We start from the raw sequence: 23659 nt of genomic DNA, 5'->3' as shown, positions 1-23659 counted from the left end.
AATGCTAACAAGGACTTTCGGTAATGCTAATAAGGACTTCTCGACACACACATGTACTTTTTATTGTGGGGAAACTCCAACAAGGACTTCTGATAATGCCCGTTAGTTCAACATGGAACATTTGTCATGAGAAACCATTAGTCTGCAAATATTTCATTTATAGCAACATACTCAATTGACACATACATTTTGACATAATTGGCAACTAAACATTCAAAATATGCTTATAGGGCTAAATGGGAACAAGACAACATTAACGAACATGCACTGGACCTATAGAAAGACTTGCATCATGTGTGAAGTTTGAAAGGCTAAAAGAGCTTGCTCACATACCATGCCCATCTACTCAAGAAACAAGAAACAAGAACACATGGTGTCAACACGCAAGCAACCACCATTTTTGTTTGAGATTCGAGACTATTTAATAAATGGTTGTGTGCATGGCTTGATGTAGATGCTGAGGGTTAATACTCCTTTTCAAAAACAAATCAACCATTTTTGTTAAAATTAATTATTTTCAATCGATCTCCACATAAACGAAGTAGAGATACACACAGGATAAACAAAAGCTGCCGAACACAACAAATTATCGAAAAGTCGATTTACAATGATTTAGAAACATCTTGATGAGTCTGGGTAACATTCCATGCTGGATGCTCCCAGATCAAAAACAATTACGAATATAGTTTTATTTAATTATTTCTTAGCTCAGTTGCTTCAACAGCCGCTTATACTTGAATGACAGGACAGCAGCAGTTATTGTTGTCATTGCAGAATGCCTTGGGGGGCGGCGGCTTGCCTTCACCACCGCAAAACTTCTTGCACTTGTCGTCGGTACAGTTTGGCAAAGAGATGGAGTAGCATGGCGCCGGCAAGGGAAACGCAGCAGTCTCATCTGCCTGCAAGTCCATAGACATAAAAATATAAGAAAATGTGGTTTTCAAGTATAATCTGGAAAATGCCCTTAATCTTCTGCTCTTTGCAAATTGAATGATAAAATTCACTTATCAACCTCTTTGTGGGCATCACAGGAGGAGAGAAGAAGGGTGGTAGCCATGACCACCATGATGGTGGCCACGAAACACAGGACGCTCGTGCTCTTCTTCACCATCGCCGTGGTGTACAGTACAAGAGGGCAGGAGTCTGGTTACGCTCACCTACATACAATTTCTTTCTGTCTTTGTGTTGTTATGTTATTATGATTTGTGTGTTTATATAGATGTGTATGCCTAGCTTATTAGAAGTATATATTAAATGAATTCACGTAATGGATTAATTGTGATTAAGTGAGATTAATTATTTATTGTGATTGTGATCAATGTCAATCGAAGAAATATTAATTGTGATTAATAATTATTAATTATGACTACGTAACGAATTCATGTCAATCGAAGAAATTATTAATTGTGATTAATTATTATATATCTTTGGCGATTTGATTCAAACACAAGAGATTTTATCTAGAAGAACGTTAATCTGTTCCATTTCTCATTAAAAAAAGTCCATTTCATGGGCTGCCGTCTGCAAAGAAAACCTCACACACTGCTAGCAGGTAATCACCAATGGCCCGGCCCGACTAGCATGGCAGTAAGGAGTAGTAGATGCTTTTGCGATTTAACTAGATTAAGAAAGTTCCACTAAATAACTAGACTAAGAAAATAAAATTGTTCTACTAAAATGTAATTTACAAAACATATTTTATAATAGTGAATATATCATACTATTGTAGTATCTATTTTCTACGGGTTTAAAAATAAATGTGCAACCATCTTTGGAAAATGTTCATGCCTGCTAAAAATTATTCCAAGTGTGTAAAACTAAATTTCCATGCAACTTCCAAAATATGACTGAATGGGAATTTGTATTAAGAGATACTTTTCATATTCCATATTATATGGTCAAATGTTCATGTCGACTAGTAGAGGAACAACCTTTAGTCTCGGTTAGGAAGGGCCTTTAGTCCCGGGTCATCAACCGGGACAAATAAATCGGGACTACAGGCTCCCACCCTTTAGTCCCGGTTGGCCACGACCCGGGACTAAATCTCTTCCACATGGCCGGCAGCGCGCCCTTTAGTATATACAATTTGTCCTACAATTTGCAGATCATTACATGCAGGCATTAGGTGTAATGGTATTCTCTGCCGGAGATATGACCTGCTCAAGCAAAAAACCCGATTTTTCCTCTTGAAGTGCTCTTATGCGGTCCTTTGGTATTAGCATATCCCGCATCTCCACCATCTTTAAAGAAGGAGATCAATATTAATATATTAGTTGTGTGTGTGTGTATATATTAGATCATGTGGGATTAAAAAATTGTCAATAATGTTTACGTACCCAAAGATGTCTTGCATCTCTGCTCCTTTTGATCATAAAGTGAATGTTATCGCAAACATAGTATGCACATAAATTATTCCCCTTTTTCTGCCTCATGCACATTACGAGAATAGAATTCAATCAGATAATAATCAAGCATGGTAATGGTATTGAAACTAGAATTAAAGATATGCACGGACGTAGCTACTACTACTTAATTACCATGGATCGTCGCCATTTCAGCTTTGTCGATTTGAAATCACATGTGTTAAAATAATGTTCATGTACTTTACTAAAAAATAAAGAATACAATACATAAGATGGAAAAAATTGTATGAAAACATAATTTAAGGAAATGTTTCACTATCAATGGAAAATTTACATAGTAACCTAATAAAATATTCAAGTGTGTATAATAAAATGTTTATGCAACTTCTGAAAATGTTTGTATGGGGGAATTTATTTTAGAACCATTCTTTTTAAGGTTTCGTCTTATGTAGAATTTTTTTAGTTTTGAAACTAAACATTCAAACATGCCATGCAAACACGAACAGAATTTGTATGCCTTTCGTCGAACCAGATCGACGTGATGCTACATAGATCCGGCTAATTTTTTATATATAATACATTTTTTAATTAATTTTCAGAAGTATTACGTTGATTTTTTTTTAAATAGTACATAGTTAGCCATCTAGTGGCCGACTGGATCCAGTCGGCCAAGAGTAGGCCGATTAGTACCCTATCAACTAGCAGCATGCCGATTGGGCTCCGTCGGCTAACTGTTGGCCGACTGGAAATAATTGGCTTATAGTAGGCCGACTGTAACTAATTGGCTCTGTAACGCCAATGATGCGGGTATAGCTCCCACGTGTCGAGGCATGATTAGAGGCATAATCGCATAATGGTTTTGTCACAAGAAGGGTCATCTTCACAAACACCATGTAATAAACAAGATAGGGATAAATAGAGTTGGCTTACACTCGCCAAGTCACACAATACATAAATAATTCATACATCATCCAAATACATGCATAGACCAACTATGGTCAGAACCAAAAGAAAAAGGAAGATAAACCCCAAATGCTAGATTCCCGATCGTCCCAACTGGGCTTCACTACTGATCATCAGGAAACGACACATAGTAACGACCAAGGTCCTCGTCGAACTCCCACTTGAGTTCGGTAGCATCACCTGCACTGGTATCATCGGCACCTGCAACTGTTTGGAAGTATCCGTGAGTCACGAGAACTCAGCAATCTCACACCCGCGAGATCAAGACTACTTAAGCTTATGGGTAGGATAGGATAATGAGGTGGAGCTGCAGCAAGCGCTAAGAAAATATGGTGGCTAACATACGCAAATAAGAGTAAGCTGAGAGGCTACGCAACGGTCGTGAAACTATAAGTGCTCAAGAAGTGATCCTGAAGCTACTTACGTTCAAACATAACCCAAACCGTGTTCACTTCTCGGACTCCGGCGAAAAGAGACCATCATGGCTACAGACGCGGTTGAATCATTTTAATTAAGTCATGTGTCAAGTTCTCTGCGACCGGATATTAACAAATTCCCATCTGCCACATAACCACGGGCATGGCTCTCGAAAGTTTATACCCTGCAGGGGTGTCCCAACATAGCCCATTATAAGCTCTCACGGTCAACGAAGGATATTCCTTCTCCCGGAAAGACCCCATCAGTCTCGGAATCCCAGTTACATGACATTTCGACAATGGTAAAACAAGACCAGCAAGACCATCCGAATGTGTTGACAAATCCCGATAGGAGCTGCACATATCTCGTTCACAGGGCACACCAGATGGACAAGACATTGAGTTGGCATAGACCCTGGTTGCCCAGGGGGGTCGGACATCGCCCAGGATGGACCCACACTCAAAGTAGCACTGGCCCGAGGGTTTAAAATAAAGGTGACCCTCGTGTCTGCAGAACCAAAGGGAAAAGGCTTAGGTAGACAAATGTAAAACCAAGGTTGGGCATTGCTGGAGGAGTTTTATTCAAGGCAAACTGTCAAGGGGGTCCCATAACCCCAGCCATGTAAGGAACGCAAAATCAAGGAACATAGCACCGGTATGACGGAAACTAGGGCGGCAAGAGTGGAACAAAACACCAGGCATAAGGCCGAGCCTTCCACCCTTTACCAAGTATATAGATGCATTAATTAAAATAAGAGATGATGGTTATATCCCAACATATCCGTGTTCCAACATGGAACAACCTGCAAGGCACCCGCAACTAGCAAGGCTATAAGAGGGGCTGAGCAAAAGTGGTAACTTAGCCAAATAATGGTTTGCTAGGAAGGTGGGTTAGAGGCTTGACATGGCAACATGGGAGGCATGATATAACAAGTGGTAGGTAGCGCGACATAGCGATAGAACGAACAACTAGCAAGCAAAGATAGAAGTGATATCGAGGGTATGGTCATCTTGCTTGCAAAGTTCTCTGAGTTGTCGAAAGCTTGATCCTCGTTAGTGTACTCAACAGGCTCCTCGTTCACGTACTCGTCTCCCGGCTCTATGCAAAGCAAGAACACAAGCAATGGAACAACAATCAATCATGGTGCAATGCATAAGCAACATGATGCAAGGCATGGCATGGAATGCAAGATATGATGTGCAATGCATATGGGTACCCTGGGAGGAAAAAGATGATCAAGGCATCAAGTTGTCAAAACAAGTATACCGCTGGAAAGATGAGGTGATTTCGGTCGAAATCGATATAAGGATCACCGGAAATGGATGCACGGTTTGTAAATGGCAAGCAAAACAAGAATGATGCAAATCTGCGATTAACAACACCATAGCACTTAGAATGCAACAATAAACTATGCTACAGCATTCCAACATGTCAACAAAGCATATAACCATAAAGTACAAACGAAGCTCTACAAATCATGAACACTAAGCTCCTGCTAGTTCTCACTAGAACAAGCTCAAAATAGTATGGCAAGCATGCAAAACATATCTGTTTCACAGACTTAGAGAAAATACTAACATGTCAAAACATCATCATAATCAATGTTTAGAGCAAGCAAACAACATGCTACAGGAACATAACATGGCAAACCAAGGCATGGCATGCTAATTCTAAACACATAGAACAAAACTCCCTTACTGAACTTTGGCCAAAGATGCATGGAAAATAATGTGGCACCCATGCAAACATGGCAAGTTATATGAACAGTTTTAGACGCCACGATAGCACCCACCACCGCCACCCTTGGAAGGGTTCTAGGAGGGTTTGGGAGGCACTCGACCTCGATAGGTGGCGTTGGCAGAAGATTTGAAGGCGCCGGACCAGTTCCTTGGAACAGCTCGATGCCTTGATCGAAGTTGGAGATCATGCCAAAGAGCTCATCGGTGGAGACAAGATCAGTCCGCACATCGAGAGCAAAGATGATGGGCTGGTATTCCATGTCGAGACCGGCAATGATGAAGGAGATGAGTTCATCTTCGCCGCCGCGCGTTCATTAGACAGCGCTCGCATCTGGCCAAAATAGGCGACGGTGCTGAGGGTACCCTTCTACGCATTGGAGAGGGCAATACGACAGTTGTTGATGCGGGACTTGGATTGGGCAGAGAACATGTTTGCCAGGGCAGATCAGATGGCGTGAGAAGTCTCGGGGGAAGCAACTTGCACCAGGACTTCTTTGGAAAGGTTACGGAGCAAGTAGGCCACACTTTGTTGATCTTGAATGAGCCATGGGGTATGGGTGGGGTTCGGACCAATCTGATCCTTCCTGTCTGAGGATTTGGTGGTGATGGTTTTAGGTCGCTCGGGTAGGGTTTCATCAAGGTACCCATATAGCCCTGCTCCCATGATCTGGGAGCGAGCTTGGGCTCGCCAGAGGTGGTGTTGTTCAGGCCAATGGAGAGGAGTTGGCTGGAGGAGGCCATGGCGCCGGAGATTGGAGGATGGGAAGGGTGCGGGCGAAATTTTTTGGTGTGGGCGATAGGGTGGAGATGATGATTGCTAGATGAGGAAGAGGGAGGCTCTAATTACCATGTTAGTTTGTGTAAGCGTCTCTACCCTCATACAGAGGGCCGCGTGGTGTTTATATTGATTGGGAGAGACCCATCTCTCATAGGTTACAACCGAAGAGATATTACACGAGGTTTTACGGGAGGGATAAGAGAGAATAACAAGAAAAGAATCCTACTCCTATAACAACCACCTTGGCGCACAAGACAGCCTAGGCATGACACAATTACATGTTTAACAAAATACAGTCGATATATATCTTTCTTTCTTTTTTGCCGGGAAGGATATATATATTTGTATGGTTAAGTAGTTGGCTACTGGTGGTGTTAAAAAAGTAGTTGGCTACTGAAAGCATGCTCATGGAAGAACTTATTAGTTGCGATCACTTAGTAGTATATATAACTATTATCAAGGGAAAGTTGCCAACGGCTCGGGATATGACCGTCGAGCAGCGTGTTACGGCCTCTTCATTGCCATTGCCGAAACCACCTGTGGACTGGGCTGCACTGTCTGCCGACGGAGCGTTCTCACTTTCTGATGGATCGGCGGCGGCGGGGATGATACTGCGCAGGCAGGATGGTAGCGTGATATTCGCTGCCTACCGTTGCATCTTCAACTGCAACGATGCTCTAGAGGCGGAACTACATGCCATAATGCTGGGTATGGCACTAACTATTCAGCATTGTACCCTACCTATCATCGTCCAGTCTGATTCCGTGGAGGCACTGGCGGCCATGAAGGGGGAAAGTATAACCAGATCGGCATATGGCCATCTGGTAGCAGAGATTCAACATCACATGATGGAGCAGGAGTTTATTCTGTCAAAAATTAAACGGGAACAAAATAGGGTAGCACATCGTTTGGCATTCTATATAGCCGTACGGAGAGCACTACTGCTGCATGGCTTTGTAGAGGTCCACCATGTATTGAGGAGTTGGTGCCTCTCGATTGTAACCCTATTCATATGGAATAAAATTCTCTTATCATCGCAAAAAAATTATTTTCACAGGGAAGTGTCTCTGAGAGCTAAGAAAAATAACATTACAGTTTTGGAAACTAACCTTAGTGATAATCTGGAGGACCTATACTTCTAACCAATCCGTACTGTAAAACTTTGTGCTCTGGTGGCTCTAGTGTAGATCCTTCTTACATCATGTCACTTGTGCATCACTTGGTGCCCCAGAGATGAATGATACTCCTTGCCGACCTTTCGTGATTAAGAGATTAGTGATGCTCTTCACGGTATAATGGAATGCATACATTGGTGACATGATGCATACACTGATGACAGAGTGTATGCATTCCATTAATACCGTGAAGAATGACCCGGTTAATTAGCTACAGGCTTCTTTTTTGTCTCGACGTCCTGGAATATGATGTGTGTGCCTGTGCTAAAGTATTATGTACTCTTTCTGTAAACAAATCTAAGACGTTTTAGAGTACATTTCAACGGACAACTATTGCCACGCGGGGGCTCACACAAGCTGATCATCTCTCACCATATTTATTTCTACCTTTGGCTGATGTGCTCCCCCTATTGTTCAATTATGCAATCACCATGGGAGTGCTCCAAGAGATTAAGGTTTGCATTTTGAAGATGATTGTTTCCGTTTCTTTAGTGTGATCAATCCTTGGTTATTGGGCGAATTTGAGAACATTTAAAAAAAATGAAAACAGCGTACATTTAAATATTCATGAATATTTTAAAATTCTAAACATTTTTCAAATTTACAAAAAATATAAAAATATAAGTTCAAGAATGTCTTTTAAAGCGTATGAACTTTTTGAATTTTTGTAATATTTTTATATTTGAATAACATTTTTCAAATTAAAGTCATTTTTCTAAATTTGGGGAATACTTTAGCAACCAGAACAGAGCTAGGGGAAAAGTCTGGTCTTTTTTTCCTATGGAAGAGGCTCAATCAGTTTTAATACGTTAATGCTAGGCGAGCCGAAAGGGCGGTTGAAACTGAACAGAAGACAACGGATGATCTTCCCTCAATTGCGTACCAGGGTAAATAAAAAGATGACATCACTAAGGGCGATGAGGTGACGTGGATAGGTTTCATGTCAAGACAATTTTTTAGTGGGGATGAGCTATTTAGGTATTATAGATATGAATATATTTAAATTTGTGAATATTTATTTAAATTCATCATTTTTTAATATTTTGGAAAATTTCTTCACAATCATTTATTAATGTCTTGAAATATTTTCAAAATTTTGAATATTTAAAATTCCTGCAGTACCCAGTTTTTTAGCGGGAAAACCAACATGTGTCAGCACACTACTTTTTTTGGCGTCATTGGTACACTGCTGTACAGCAAGTCAACCATATGACCCGGACGACACGAGTCCTGAGGTGGTGCGCAGGTGAGGGTGTGCGCGTTTCCTTTTCATTACGCTCTAACTTCGTGCCCCTAACTTCGTGTTTCCTGTTTGTCCCTCTCTATGACAAATTGAGTAAACTCGCTTAGAGAGCGACGGATTTTTGAAAGATTTTAGAATGTTTCGTTTCTGTTTCCTTGTTTAGTTTTTTTCTTTGAATGTTTTTTGGGTTTCCAATTATTGTTTTTCATTTCCCTTTCCTTTTCTTTTTTGAAAATGTTTGCAAAAATATATATTTTTATAAGTTTTTAAAATGTTCATTTTTTTACAACAATGTTAGTTGTTTTGTTTTGAAAAATACATATTTTTCAAAATAATTACAAAAATTTGTAAAATATTCTCAAATAAATAAATATCCATATTTTTTGGAAAACAAAAAAAAAACTAGAGTCAAACTAGTAAAACATACATAAAAATAGATGCATCCTATACAAAACATCAATAATTTGACACGGTTAGCGTCAAATAGCAGCTCTCCGCTGACTCCCATCACGAGCAGTCATGATAGTAAATATAGATAGTACTAGTAGTTTCGTATAGGATTCAAACATAAGTGATTAATTAGTACTAGTATATAGATAGTAGTAGTTTCTCAAAAAATGTGGAGAGTAAATATCTTGTGTAAGGATAAATGCATAGCTACTGCATGCATGCCCATGGAAGAATTTATTAATTGTGATTAATTAGTAATCCCTCCTTTCATTTATATAGAGTCTAATGTGTTTTTCAAGACCGCATTTGCCTATTGGCAAGATTAATAGTACACGAGATGTATATTGTGAAAATTATATCATTGGAAATTCATTTCACATACGAATTTAACTGTATGCTTTGTGTAAGTTGCATGTCATATATTATTGCTCTTACATTTGGCCCTATATAAATGGAACAAGTATATATCTTTGTCGAGCATTTGATTCAAACATAAGAAATTTTATCTAGAAAAACAGGGGCCCGTCCCATTTCTAAAAACAAAATTAAGCCCGTCTCATGGGCTGCCCTCTCCAAAGAAAACATCACACTATAGGGAATCACTAGTGGCACGGCCCAACTAGCATGGCAGTAAGCGTAGTTGAGGTTTTTGCGATTTAACTAGAATAAGAAAATTCTACTAAAATAGACTAAGAAAATAAAAAGGTTCTACTAAAAATATAAAAATGTGCCACCATATTTGGAAAATGTTCATACCTGCTAAAAATGTTCTCACTGTGTAAATTAAATTTCCATGTAACTTAATATGATTGAATGGGAAATTAGCTTAAAACTACTTTTCATGGTTCATACTATACGGTGAAATACGCACATTTGTCGATTTGAAATCACATGTGTCAAAAAATGCACTCACTTTATTAAATTGTTTGCCAGATAAGTAAATAAAAATACAATACAACCACAAATGGAAAATACTTCATACGAAAAAAAATTAGGAAAATGTTTCACAATCAATCAAAAATTTACATACTTACCTAATAAAGTATTCAAGTGTGTATAATTAAATGTTCGTGCAACTTCTGGAAAAAATCGATGAGAGAATTTGTTTTAGAATGGTTCTTTTTAATATTTCATCTCAAATTCATTCCTTTTTAGTTTTCAAACTAATTATTCAAAGTTGCTAGGAAAATATAAACTGAATTTGTATGGCTTTCATTGGACCAGATGGACATGCCGCTACACAGATCCATCCTCAACCGATGCAACGCACCCGAGAGCCTCACCACCACTGTTGTGGCACCGCGGGCTTGTGTCGGTCTCCATCATGCAGAACTACACATGCAAATCTCACACAAATGCACGATCTCCATTGTGCCATCGAGGAATCACTATCAAGGATGTAAGCACCGTTGCCCACCCATATACAGTTGTGTATCTACTAGACCTGGGATTAGGTGGCCAGATCCGGCAACGTATGGCCACCACCTACTAGAAGGAGCTCAGAGGCGGAACCAGGATTTCTCAAAGGCTAAGGCTAAACATAACTGACTACCACAAAAAAAATCTCAAAAAATAACTAACTGACTAATTAGTGAAGACTTGCTTAACAAATAGATTAACAAATTCCAGTGTTGCGAAGATGGTTTGGTACCTAATTAGTGAAGACTTGCTTAATCCGAGGCCATCATTTCTCCACCAGCAATAGTAGAAGGACTTGGATCAGCAAACATAAAATCGCATATCTAAAATCAAGACACCTGACGTAGACTTAGTCAATTGCTCGTATGAAATTTGCAAAAAAAAGAACATATTATACCATTAACATGAAGACCACGTGGTAGTAGCCCCTTGCATTTCCTCATTTTTTGATAACTCTGTATAATCTTAATATCATCAACGCTTACAAATACATCGCGCTCAATATAACGCACCAATGTAAATTTGGATAATACTCCATCCATCCAAAAATTCTTGTCTTAGATTTGTCCAGATACGGATGTATCTAACACTAAAATGTAACTAGATACATCTGTATTTGGACAAATTTAAGACAAGAATTTTGGGACGAAGGAAGTATAAATGAAATAGGGAAAACAAAATAAGAAGATAAGCTACAGATTACCTGGGCAGTGTGCGTTGGCCTGGATGCCTCTGTGCCTACGCTGCAATTTAAAGGTAGACTAGCTAGATGGAGAAGAATAAGAGGCGGGTGGTCAGGACGCCGGACCCGGCGGCTGGCGCGGCGGGGAATCGCGTGTTGACGCGAGGCGAGGCGAAGCGAAGGTTTCTCTGTTGTAAGGAATTTTCTTACTTTCCTGACTTGATTAACTAATGACCGGGCTACAGATCACACACAGATCAAAGCGTCAAGCGTTGTCCAGTGTGCGATTGATTCTCTATTCTCATCCATCGATGGAGTTGCGCTAACGGGTTGAAGGCTTGCACGTCTATGCGAAGAGTGGGGATGGGCTTCTTTGTATCACAAATTCTGAAAATTCGACTACTATGTGTATAGGTACCAGTTGGGCCACGCCTGGGGCTACAACCCCAGTTGCCCCAGGCCTGATTTTAGAATGACAGCTCTACCATGGACCCAAGAGCTAGTAAGATTGCACACCATGCCTCCACGCCACCTCGGCAGCATGCGCCTCCGGGCATGAGGAAGGCCATGTTCCCGCCAACTTTGCCCATGGGCGTCCCCTGCACGTGGCGATGGAAGAAAATGATTCTTGCCAATGTTTTTTTACGGTTAGATTCTTGACAATGTGGATGATTTAAACAGTGAAAGGATAGAAGCATGAACAACTGAATAAAATGAAATATGACAAATCCAAATATATATATGGAACACAGAAAGCAAAGGATAGATGAAAAAACAACTAAAAATAAAAATAAGACAAATCCATATATATACACAATGCCAGAATAAATTACATCTAAATATACCAGAAGTATTGCACATCTAATATATGGGCCCATGTTTTCCAGTTTTTCAAATCTACGGTTCTTTCTTCAATGAGAAGTGACGGACGATAGCATTTCAGATGAAATCTGGACAATGGATTGCATCATCCATTAGATAGGCATCGTTCACATTTCGTCTCTGCATTGTTGTGTGCATAGTAGTTTCGTTCTTCAATCCTGGACAAGTGGAGGACGCGTTTGGGGTTCTATTGTCAAACCCTTGTGTGTGTGTGGGCGGGGGGGGGGGGGGGGGGGGGGGTATCATGTTGGCTCGGAGAACAACATTACTAGCTAGAGTGCCTAGAGCTTCACACGACAGGCTAGTTTGTACTGGAAGTACTATAGCCAGTAGGACTGCCAAACCTTTTGCACCTAAAAAAGCATGAAGCCCATCCCTATAAAAAGAAAACTAAAGGAGAAAAACACAACTCTTTAAGTCTTTATCCTTGAGCTGTCAAAATGCTATCTTGGGATGGCTGGGAGTTATTATCTGCTCGCCACCTTTTTATTTTTTTGCAGAAGTTTGGTGGTGAGGTTTCAGCTAGCAACCATTGAATGAATACGTAATGGAATAGCGAGGAGATTTCGTATTCTAAATGGTACTCCTTCTATTCAAGAATGCAAAATGTTATGAATTGTCACAACCTTAGAGTTTGCTTGTAACTAGTGGCTTTACATCCATGCATCATGTTTAAATTTCATGAAACTAGAAATGGGGATTGTTGAAACCCTAGCACCAAATGAATTCAACTAGGTTCAATAAAAAAATATTTTCAACGATCCCAATTGCCCTTTAGAAAAGTTCATGATTTTTGTTAAAGGTGAAAACCTCTACCAAAGGTCATGCACATATTTGTAGGCCATTCTGGATTTTTGAATTAAATCTTATTGTATTTGAATTTGGGCACTTAAATACTATAAAATATTAAAAATGTCCAAATAATCCCAAACCAAAATGTTCCATGTTTGATATATTCTAAACATTTGGCATGCACAGTTTGGTGATTTTTGAAAGTGCCTAGATATTTTTAGTAATGCCACAAACATACAGAACAAAAGAAAAATAGAAATAAAAGAGAGAGAGAGAAGGACCTACCTAGGCCACTTGCCTGGCCGGCCCAGCTCGCCGGCCCAGCCCACTGGCCTCCTCCCCGTCGTCTTCCTCCCCTGCCAGGAGGACGAAGGCACGTGCTCGCCGCGCGCGTCCACGCGCGAGCCACCTCATGCTTCCCCGAAGCGCCCTGAGCCTTCCATAGTGCCACGCCACCCCCCGAGACCAGTTTGGATCGATCTCTCCCTCCCTCACTCTTTCCCTCGCCCTCTCCCGCGATGGCCGAGCGCCATCCTCGCCGCCGCTCGCCGTAGTCGTCACCAAAGCCACCTCCTCGCCCCTCTGTCATGCCCAGCAGCTCCGCCACCTCACGCTACGCCTCTCCACAGAAGGAAGCCAGTCGGAGCGCCCCGTAACGCCGCCATCACCGTCATCCCCTTCTTCGGCCGCCGGAGATCCGCCTCGCCGCCCCGCTCGCTTCGACGCTTCCCCGGCCTCACCGACCTGCTCGTCTGACTCACCGTGAGCCACTGACGTGAACCCCCCTCCATTGCGCTCCGTTTGCACGTTGTAGCCGTCGCTCCGCCGGAGACCGAATCGCGCCGCCGCCCGAGCTTCTTGCCGCCGTGGCCACAGTCGTCGTAGCTCCCAACCGAGCACACCCACGTGCTCACTGCGCCGCGTAGGTGCCGTAGGAGCTAAGAATGCCACTCCACGGCCACCGCAGCCCCGTTCCCGAATGCGTCCGAACTCCGGCCGCCGCCGAGGTCGACGCCACGCTCAACCCCGGCCACCCTAGCTGCTGTCGCTTGCTGCACTAGACGCGGACGAGCTCCAGCATCACGTAGAGCTTCTCTGCCGCCGTTTTGGTCGCTGAAGGAGCATTTCCGAGCCGCCCCGCCGTCTCTGTCATCGCCGGCGATGAGCCGTGGGCCAAGCCCGTGGGTTTGACCTCGGTTGACCGGGATTTGACTTCCCCTGCGCCACTGACAGGTGGGTCCAGCCCCTGTTAATCTCTGGTTTAGTTTTAAGTTAAAACCCAATTAGACCTGAGACACTGACTTGCGGGGCCCAGTGGTCAGGTTTGACCTGGGCTGACCACGTTGACCTACTGACGCAGTGATGACGTCATGCTGACTCAGTTATTAATTTTCTGGTTTAAAAATAATCCAGGAAATTCCAAAAATTAGTATAAACTTCTAAAATTCATAGAAATTAAACCGTAACTCCAAATGAAATAATTTATATATGAAAAATTATCAGAAAAATCCAAAGAATCTGAATATGGCGTTTTCATGCATGTTTGAACAAGTTAACCTCACTGAATAGGAAAATTCATGATTATGCAATAAATGGTAATTGGTTTTGGAGTTGGAATTTGCTATAGGTTTGAATTCCACTCCAATGAATATGACTAACTGTTGCACTAGGTCAATTCAGTACCTTAATATGACATATCATTCATATGTATGTGCATTGCATTGATTGCGGTTCATTTTGTGTTTGCCGGTTGTTGTTTCCTCTCGGTAGACGTTCGTTCCGACGATGAGTTCGATGACACCGATGAAGAGTTATATCATCTTCAGAAGTGCCAGGCAAGCAAAACCCCCCTTGTTCATTCCGATAAAATCCCACTCTCTCGCTCCTGCTCTCTTTTACTGCATCAGGACAACAACGATTCCTCTGTTACCTGTCATTGCCACAGTAAATAGATGAAACCCACTAGCATGAGTAGGAGTTGTTTGAGCCCTGATGTGCCTACTCATTCATGTTTGTTTGTCATGCCTGCTACTGCTTAGAGTTGAGTCAAGTCTGGTTCATCGGGGATGAATCGGAGGTGTGTAAACATGTCCTACGGTGTGTGAGCTAACTGTGTGAACACGATTTGGTAAAGGTAGCAGTGAGAGGCCATGTAGGAGTACATGGTGGCTTGTCTCATTGAAACCGTTCTCAGGAACTGAGTTCTGTGTTTGTGATCCATGAAACAGCTACTACCACACTTTGGGTCCTGAAATATGACCCCGCTCGACTTACTGACCCCTCTCGTCCTCTGTCCAGGAGTTGCAACTAGTTTCTGGTGTTTATAGGATATGTGTTGGCGGTCGTGCATAGCGCTGACCCTAGGGGTGGGCTATGATGCGGTAGATACACTGTGGCCGGGTATGCCGGGCGCCCGTTTGGCGTCTCGGGACCCTGTACACATCATTTGGGGCCGTTGAGGACACCCCGGATGGATTTCCTTGCGGATGGAACCCGAATAGGCGATAAACCTCGACTAGAGACTTGTATGGTTAGTCAGGTCGTGGTCTACACCCACGTCGGCTTTCGCTTGAAGTCTGCCGAGCACATGTCGTGTGCAGACGCTAAGTGGTGGAAACATGTGTGACAAAGTACACCCCTCCAGGGTTATAAATGATCTATTCGAATAGCCGTGTCCGCGGTAAAGGACTTCTGGGTTGCCTATAACAGTTCATAGACAAGTGAAAGTGGATACTCTAAAATGCGCAAGATAAGCGTGAGTGCTATGGATGGCGTTCTCGTAGGGAGACGGGAGCGGATCCATAGTGGTGTATTGAATGGTGAATATGTGGACTCGTGTGCGCCACCTCAAAAGAGTTGCTTGCAGTCGTAGATCAGGTTAGCCACTGAGTCAAAGCTGGCTTGCTGCAGTTAAACTCCACCACCCCCTTTATTGATACCGATGCATATGTAGATAGTTCTGATGTAAGTCTTGCTGGGTACATTTGTACTCACGTTTGCCTATTTTATGTTTTGCAGAGAGACATCAGTCTTGCTAGTAGTTCCGTGTGGACTTCGACGTTTAGCTTGATACCTCAGCTACGATCTTGTGCCCTCGGCAGGATCTGGTAGATAGTCAGGCTTCTTAGCCTTTTTCATTTGTAGATGTCTGTACTCAGACATGTTAAGCTTCCGCATGTGCTTTGATTTGTATGCTATGATTGTTGGGTCGTGAGACCCATGTTTGTAATATCTCGCTCCTCGAAGCCTAATGAATAAATACTTGAGTTGTAGAGTTATGTTGTGATGCCATGTTGTATTTACACATATCGAGCATATTCTGTGTATGATTGAAATGCTTGGTATGTGTGGGATCCGACAATCTAGTTGTTTATCCTTGGCAGCCTCTCTTATGTGGAAATGTAGTCTAGTGCTTCCCTGAGCCACAGTAATCCGCTACAGCCCAGTTCACCGGAGTCCTGTTAGCCCAGCACTACTGCTCAGGACACTTGACTGGCTGGCATGTGTTTCACTTCGTTCCTGTGTCTGTCCCTTCGGGGAAATGTCACGCGGTGACATCCGGAGTCCTTCCTAGCCTGCTACAGCCCGGGTTCCCGGAGTCCTGTTGTCACATCCCTAGTTCTGGCCTGATCTATGCTTGCTTCCATGTGTGCATCATGTTTAAATTTTTGAAACTTGAACTGAGGAATTTTGGAAGCCTCAAAAACCCTAAATAAAAGTAAGGCAAAAACCCTAAAATCTCATTCATTGCTCCAAAATGCTCTCCTTAGATGTTTAATATTTTTCACAAGGGTTTTGATCCAAACCAAAAATAATGAACATTTTAAAAGGATTTATTTTTGGGACTTTGAATTTAAATCATTACTTATTTGCATTTGGGCATTTAAATACTATAAAATATTCTAAATGCTCAAATAATCCCAAACTGAAATGTTTACTGTAGAATATATTTCTAACAGTGGTCATGAGCAGTTGCATGATTTTTGGGATTGATTTATTATTTTTAATAAAGCCACAAAGCTGCAGAAAAAAATAGAAAACAATAAGTAAAAGACAGAGCAGAGAAAACTTACCTGACGCTTACCTGAGGCCCACCCACCTGGTGGCCCAGCAGAATCGGCCCAGCCCACCACTGCAGCCCCTCCGTCGTCTTCCTCCCCTCGCCCCGAAGCAGCTGCGTGCCCGGCGCGCAGGCGAGCCGCGCTAGCTCCTTCTTGCCTGCCTGGCTACCCCCCTCATCGCCCTGGTCGCCTTCCGCGACGCCACGCCACCCCCGACCCCCTCTCACTCCCTCCCTGTCGGCTCCTCTCTCCCCTGCCGCTCTCTCTCTCGCAGCCCCGAGCACGCCTCTCACCGCCGTCAACCGTATCTGTAGCCACCGCGCACGCCTCGCCTCCTCGAGTCGTCCATCGCCTCTGCTACCTCGAGCGGCTCCTCTCCGGCGAATCTCGCGAGCCCGGAGGCACCGAAGCAATGCAATCGCCATCTTCTTCACCGCCGGTCGCAGGACCTCTCCGTCGTCGATTCGCTGCAGCCAGGCCGTCCCCGAGCCTCCCATGCTGATCTCCAGGACCGCCATAAGATCTTCTCCGTTTTCCCCTCCTCACTCGTGCTCTATTCCGCTCCATAGCCGCCGCCCGCAAGTGCCCGTGAGCTCCGGCCGCCGCGTTTGTCGCCGTCGTCGCTGCGACGGGCCAACGTCATGGCTGAGTACCCGGTCGACCTCCTTCTTCTAGTAGCTACCGCCTGTGTGCTCCGTTTGCTCGGAAGCGAGCTGCAGCCCGCGCCTGCATCTAGCCGAACTCCGGCCGCCGCCGCAAGCTCCGCTCCGGCGAGTGCTGACCACCCCGCGTCCTTCCGTCGCCCCCTCCGGATGCGCACGAGCGCTAGGAACCCACAGAGCCTCTCTGCGCGGCGTTTGGTCGCCGGAGGGCGAAACCCGAGCCGTTCGGCCGTTGCTGACCTCGCCGGCGGTTTAACTCTGGCCGTGCCGACGTGGCAGTGTCAATAGCGGCTAATGGCGCCACTAATTAACCCGTCCAGTGACAATGACACCTGGGCCCCAGGCCCTAATTAATCCAGGTTTTATTTTTGTTTAAGATAGTTTAATAAAGCGGGACCCACCAGTCAGAGTTGATTGTGCTGACGCGTCAGTTGACCCGACCCCACATGTCAGTGTCACTAACAACACCGGGTCACTGATCAGTGGACCCCACTGGTCAGGTTTGACCTGGTCAACTGCAGTTGACCTGCTGACGTCACACCGACGTCATGCTGACGCAGTAAAGCTTTTCTGGAGTTTAAAATAAATCAGAAATGATTTATTTATTTCAGAAAATAGTTGAAACTTCTAAAATTCATAGAAATTCAACCGTAACTCCAAATGAAATAAATTATATATGAAAAATTATCAGAAAAATTCAAGGAATCCATCTGTACCATTTCCATGCATGTTAGAACAACTTATCACTACTGTTTAGGACAAATGAAGTGAATGGCATTTAAATAATCACATATGGGGTTTGAATTTGAATCTTGTATTCAAACCAACCCCATTTAACTTGTTGCTAGATGCATTAGCCCAAAACACATTCATTTTGCCATGTCATAGCATGCATCATATTGTGCATTGCATTGATCGTGTTTCTTTTGTGTTTGCCGGTGTTGTTCCCCCTCGGTAGATGTTGTTCCGACGTTGTGATCGTTGACACTGATGAAGACTCAATGCTATCTTCAGAAGTGCCAGCCAAGCAAAACCCCCTTGTTCATTTCGATAAAATCCCACTCTCTCGCTCCTGCTCTCTTTTACTGCATTAGGACAACAACGACATATTTGTTACTTGCTGCGGTAGCTGAACCCCTTTATCCTTTGCATGACCTGTCATTGCCACAGTAAATAGATGAAACCCACTAGCATGAGTAGGAGTTGTTTGAGCCCTGATGTTCCTACTCATTCATGCTTGTTTGTCATGCCTGCTACTGCTTAGAGTTGAGTCAGGTCTGATTCATCGGGGATGAATCAGAGGCGTGTGAACATGTCCTACTGTGTGTGAGCTAAGTGTGTGAACACGATTTGGTAAAGGTAGCGGTGAGAGGCCATGTAGGAGTACATGGTGGGTTGTCTCATTGCAGCCGTCCTCAGGAACTGAGTTCTGTGTTTGTGATCCATGACCAGTTACTACCACACATTGGGTTCCGGTAACTCGACCCCTCTCGACTTATTAATCAACATGATCTCTGTCCAGGAGTTGCAACTAGTTTCTGGTGTTTGTAGGTAGTGTTAGTAGTCTACCAAGTGGCACCCGGTACAGGTGGGCTTGGGACAGACTAGGCACAGTGGCACGGTGTACCAAGTGGCACCCGGATGGTGGGCTTGGGAATCCTGCTCACATCGTTTGGGGCCGTGAGCGACACCCCGGCCGGATCTCCTTGCGGATGGAACCTGGACTAGAGACTTGTTCGGTTAGTCAGGTCGTGGCCGACTCCCTCGCCCGGCTTCCGCTTGAAGGTTGCCGAGGTACATGACGTGTACAAGGCGATAAGTGGCGAAAGCGTGTGTGAAGAAGTACACCCCTGCAGGGTTATCATTATCTATTCGAATATCCGGATTCCTCGGATATGGAAACTTGGACCCCTTGTATAGTTCATAGACAAGTGAAAGTGGATACTCTAAAATACGCAAGATAAGCGTGAGTGCTATGGATGGCGTTCTCGTAGGGAGACGGGAGCGGATCCATAGTGGTGTATTGATATGGTGAATATGTGGACTCGCGTGCGCCACCTCAAAAGAGTTGCATTGCAGTCGTAGTTCAGGATAGCCACCGAGTCAAAGCTGGCTTAGTGCAGTTAAACCCCACCATCCCCTTTGTTGATAATGATGCATATGTAGTTAGATCTGATGTAAGTCTTTCTGGGTACATTTGTACTCACGTTGCTTAATTTATGTTTTTGCAGAGAGACTTCAGTCTCGCTAGTAGTACCGCGTGGACTTCGACGTTTAGCTTGTTACCTCAGCTACGATCTTGTGCCCTCGGCAGGATCTGGTAGATAGTCAGGCTTCTCAGCCTTTTTCATTTATAGATGTCTGTACTCAGACATGTTAAGCTTCCGCATGTGCTTTGACTTGTATGCTCTGATTGTTGGGTCATGAGACCCATGATTGTAATATCTCGCTCCTCGGAGCCTATTGAATAACTACTTGAGTCGTAGAGTCATTTTGTGATGCCATGTTGTATTGCACATATCGAGCATATTGTGTGTATGTTATTGAAATGCTTGGTATGTGTGGGATCTGACTATCTAGTTGTTTATCTTTAGTAGCCTCTCTTACCGGGAAATGTCTCCTAGTGTTTTCCACCGAGCCATGGTAGCTTGCTACTGCTCCGGAACACTTAGGCTGGCCGGCATGTGTCCTTCTTCGTTGCTGTGTCTGTCCCTTCGGGGAAATGTCACGCGATGAATACCAGAGTCCTGTTAGCCCGCTACAGCCCGGTTCACCGGAGTCCTGCTAGCCCAGTGCTACAGCCTGGATTCACTCGCTGATGACCGACACGTTCGATGCTGGGTCATGGATGCCTGTCCCTGTAAGTTTGTGCCACTTTAGGTTTACGACTAGCCATGTCAGCCCGGGCTCCTTATCATATGGATGCTAGCGACACTGTCATATACGTGTGCCAAAAGGCGCAAACGGTCCCGGGTAAAGGTAAGGCGACACCCGTGGGAATACCGTGCGTGAGGCCGCAAAGTGATATGAGGTGTTACATGCTAGATCGATGTGGCATTGAGTCGGGGTCCTGACAGCATTGGTATCAGAGCTTGACTGCCTGTAGGATTACCAAGCCAACTGGTCGAAGTTGAGTCTAGAAATGCTTTAGTTATATAAGGGAATTGATTGTGGGATGGAACGTAAGGCTCTTTTTACTCCTTATATCTCATGCCTTCTGATCTGAGTCATCTTATCTGTCCTGCGGGGTTAAGGAACTAGGCTATCTCTTCTTTCTATCAGGATCACGTGTTACTTATCCGTAGACTTATAAGATTGTTGGACTTAAGCCTCTGTTCAGTTCCTACTACTTCCGTATGTTAATTGTTGATCTCGAAACCTTGATATTGTGCTTTTGAGTGGTTATGCCACCATTTTGTAGTATGTCTCCAAACCTTTTGAGCATTTATAGCCGTTATGCTGTCCGAGTCATCCCATGTTTCTAAATAGTCCGATGCATTTGCAAATCCCTTCCTTCTGTTCCCGATGTGCCTTTGGTCAGATTAATCACACAAATCAGTGAGTTGAGGTACTTTATTGCCTTGACATATATGTTGGAGCTGGTATTATGACCCTAGGTGTCTTAGGGGATCATCTAGTAATTTAGCCATGATTTGTGTCCCAGTGTGATGATTCTGGCCATCATTCTCGTATGCATCCCGTGATGCCACTTAGTTAGTAGGCATTCTACTCCTTGGGTTTTCGAACCGAGATTCACTCTACTTACTTCATGTTGATAGTAATTGCTAGCTCCCTTAGGTTATTAGTAACCTTTGCGATAGTCCTTGAAGTCCGTGGTATCTTCTTCTTCCAAATACCATGAACTACTTATGGTAGAAGTTCCTCGTTGAACTGAACGATCACAACCAGAGTGCTCTTGATGAGTTCTCCATTATATATTGTGGCTCTGCCAGTTCTACCTTTCTGCATGGGTTATCCGGAAGAAATATGTTGACCTTCGTTCGACATGCTAAACCATGCATCCACAACTCAGAAAATCGTATGTTCCTTTGAGTTGTCCCTCTTTAGTTGTCTTCTGACCCTCGTCTATCAATTGATAGTCAAGATTATGTGTGCATTCGTTCCTCGATGCCTATTACTCTTGTGGTCTGTCAAGCCATTCTATTCCGGAATGACTAGGAGAAACAAACTCCAGTACCTCATCCATATCTAGGATTGGGTCAAAGCAATGGTGCTCCGCAGATCAAAGTGCTAGCCCAGCTTTTGATTCTGTTCTACCCTGAAGTATTACCGTCTTTATGTCAGGATTTTCATGAGGATTGCACCGGCTCTTGTGAATTCCTGATGTAGTGATACTTATCGCCATCATTATTCATCCCTCGGTTCCGTATTGTCGCAACCGGAATGCCGACAAGTGAATCGTGATGTGTGAATTCAATACTCCTAGCAACCTTGTTGCTTGGTAGTTAATGGACAATAACCTCATTCTTAGCATGTTGATTTTTGAATCATCGCCCTAAGGTTGATTGTGCTACCTAGTCCTTATCTCCTGGTGCACTCTTTGATTGATGAGTTAGGATTTTGTCAAGTCCTCTCTCATTTGATCATATCATCTTGCCCTGAAAAGAAAGATTGCTCTCGAGCTTAGTAACATACCGGTGGTTCGTGATTTTCTGAATATCTTCTCGGAAGTATTACCAGGTTGTCACCTGACCGCTATGTTGAGCTCGTGATCAAGTTGGTTTCTTGTAAACCACCCCCTTCCCCAAAAATCGGTGTTAGATATCCCTGAGCTAGTTGGTTAAGCTAGACAACAACTTGGAGAGTTGGAAGATAAAAGCTTGCCTAACTTAGTTCGTTCCAAAGGGATATTCTTGTGTAGTGTGTGTTGAAGAAAGATGATATCTTCATCGATTGGTCCCTGTGATCAGTTGTTGGACCTATTGTCTTATCAATCCTTTGATTTGAGTGTGGGCTATCGTCAATCAAATCAGTACCAACGATATTCGTAATGTTGTCTTACTCGTGGTTTTCCTCGAGCATACACCATTATGTTCCTTGGTCTGACCAATGCTATCACCGTGTTCACTTAACTATGGAATTCCTTTTAAAAGGGAACCCGGATGAATTGTTGTTGAGCCCATTGACAACATCCTTATCTCCTCCATGATTTTGTTGAACATTAAGCTAGTGTTGGAAACTTGTGTAAGCATTTTCTTCATGCCCCGTTCGTGAAGCATTTGTTTGGATGAAAAGAAGTGACTTCCTCTAGTTCATGTGCATTTGATGCAAGTTGCCGCCGTGAATTCGAGAAAGCATGTTTTTACCTCCTTTGGAATCGTCCCAAGTCAGTCATGCACATGCGAAGAATTCTGTGGTCTGTTAGACTGATCATCTTCATTCCATATGTATATCCTAGCACACCAAGCCACTGATTGACTTGTTCAAGGAAAAGAAGTCTATGCTTGGGATCTAATCCATGGACTTGCTTAAAGACTTCGATATCCTCGATGATGGTTCCCAACCAGAACTCGGTAGTGTTTTATTGTAAGACTACCATGTGGGCATGCTTGTCTGGGACAACGTGTTCACATGTTTGTAGCAGAACCAGCTCATGTTTTGGAGCTTGCTATCGTAGTTCATTTCCCGAGAATCTCGCAACGTCATCTCGTCGATTTGTGTTGCAAACTTTCATTTTTCTTCCTAGACTCGATGAGTCTGGATTATCCTGACACCAACCAGATCTGAATCTCAGGCAGATATGATGGTTGGGACATTTCCCAAGAACTATAATATTGGTCCCTCGATATCGGGTAAAGTGGATGTCGTGGCCAACACACCCAGCCGGAAGACCTATTATTGTAGTATCTTGTTTGAGGAAGTTGGCCACCTCCCCATAAGGATTTCGTAGGATTTACCTCCTTAACTGTTCCTTATGGATTCTATTGCTCCCGAAGTCCGACCTTTACTTGATGTTCTAGTTATCAAACCATATCTATGAATGGGATACACTAGCACGTCAAGCAGAACATT

Source organism: Triticum aestivum, chromosome 3A (assembly GCF_018294505.1).
Source record: "Triticum aestivum cultivar Chinese Spring chromosome 3A, IWGSC CS RefSeq v2.1, whole genome shotgun sequence".
NCBI lineage: Eukaryota > Viridiplantae > Streptophyta > Magnoliopsida > Poales > Poaceae > Triticum > Triticum aestivum.
The sequence above is the reverse complement of the archived record's forward strand: the minus strand, read 5'-3'. Positions refer to the sequence as shown.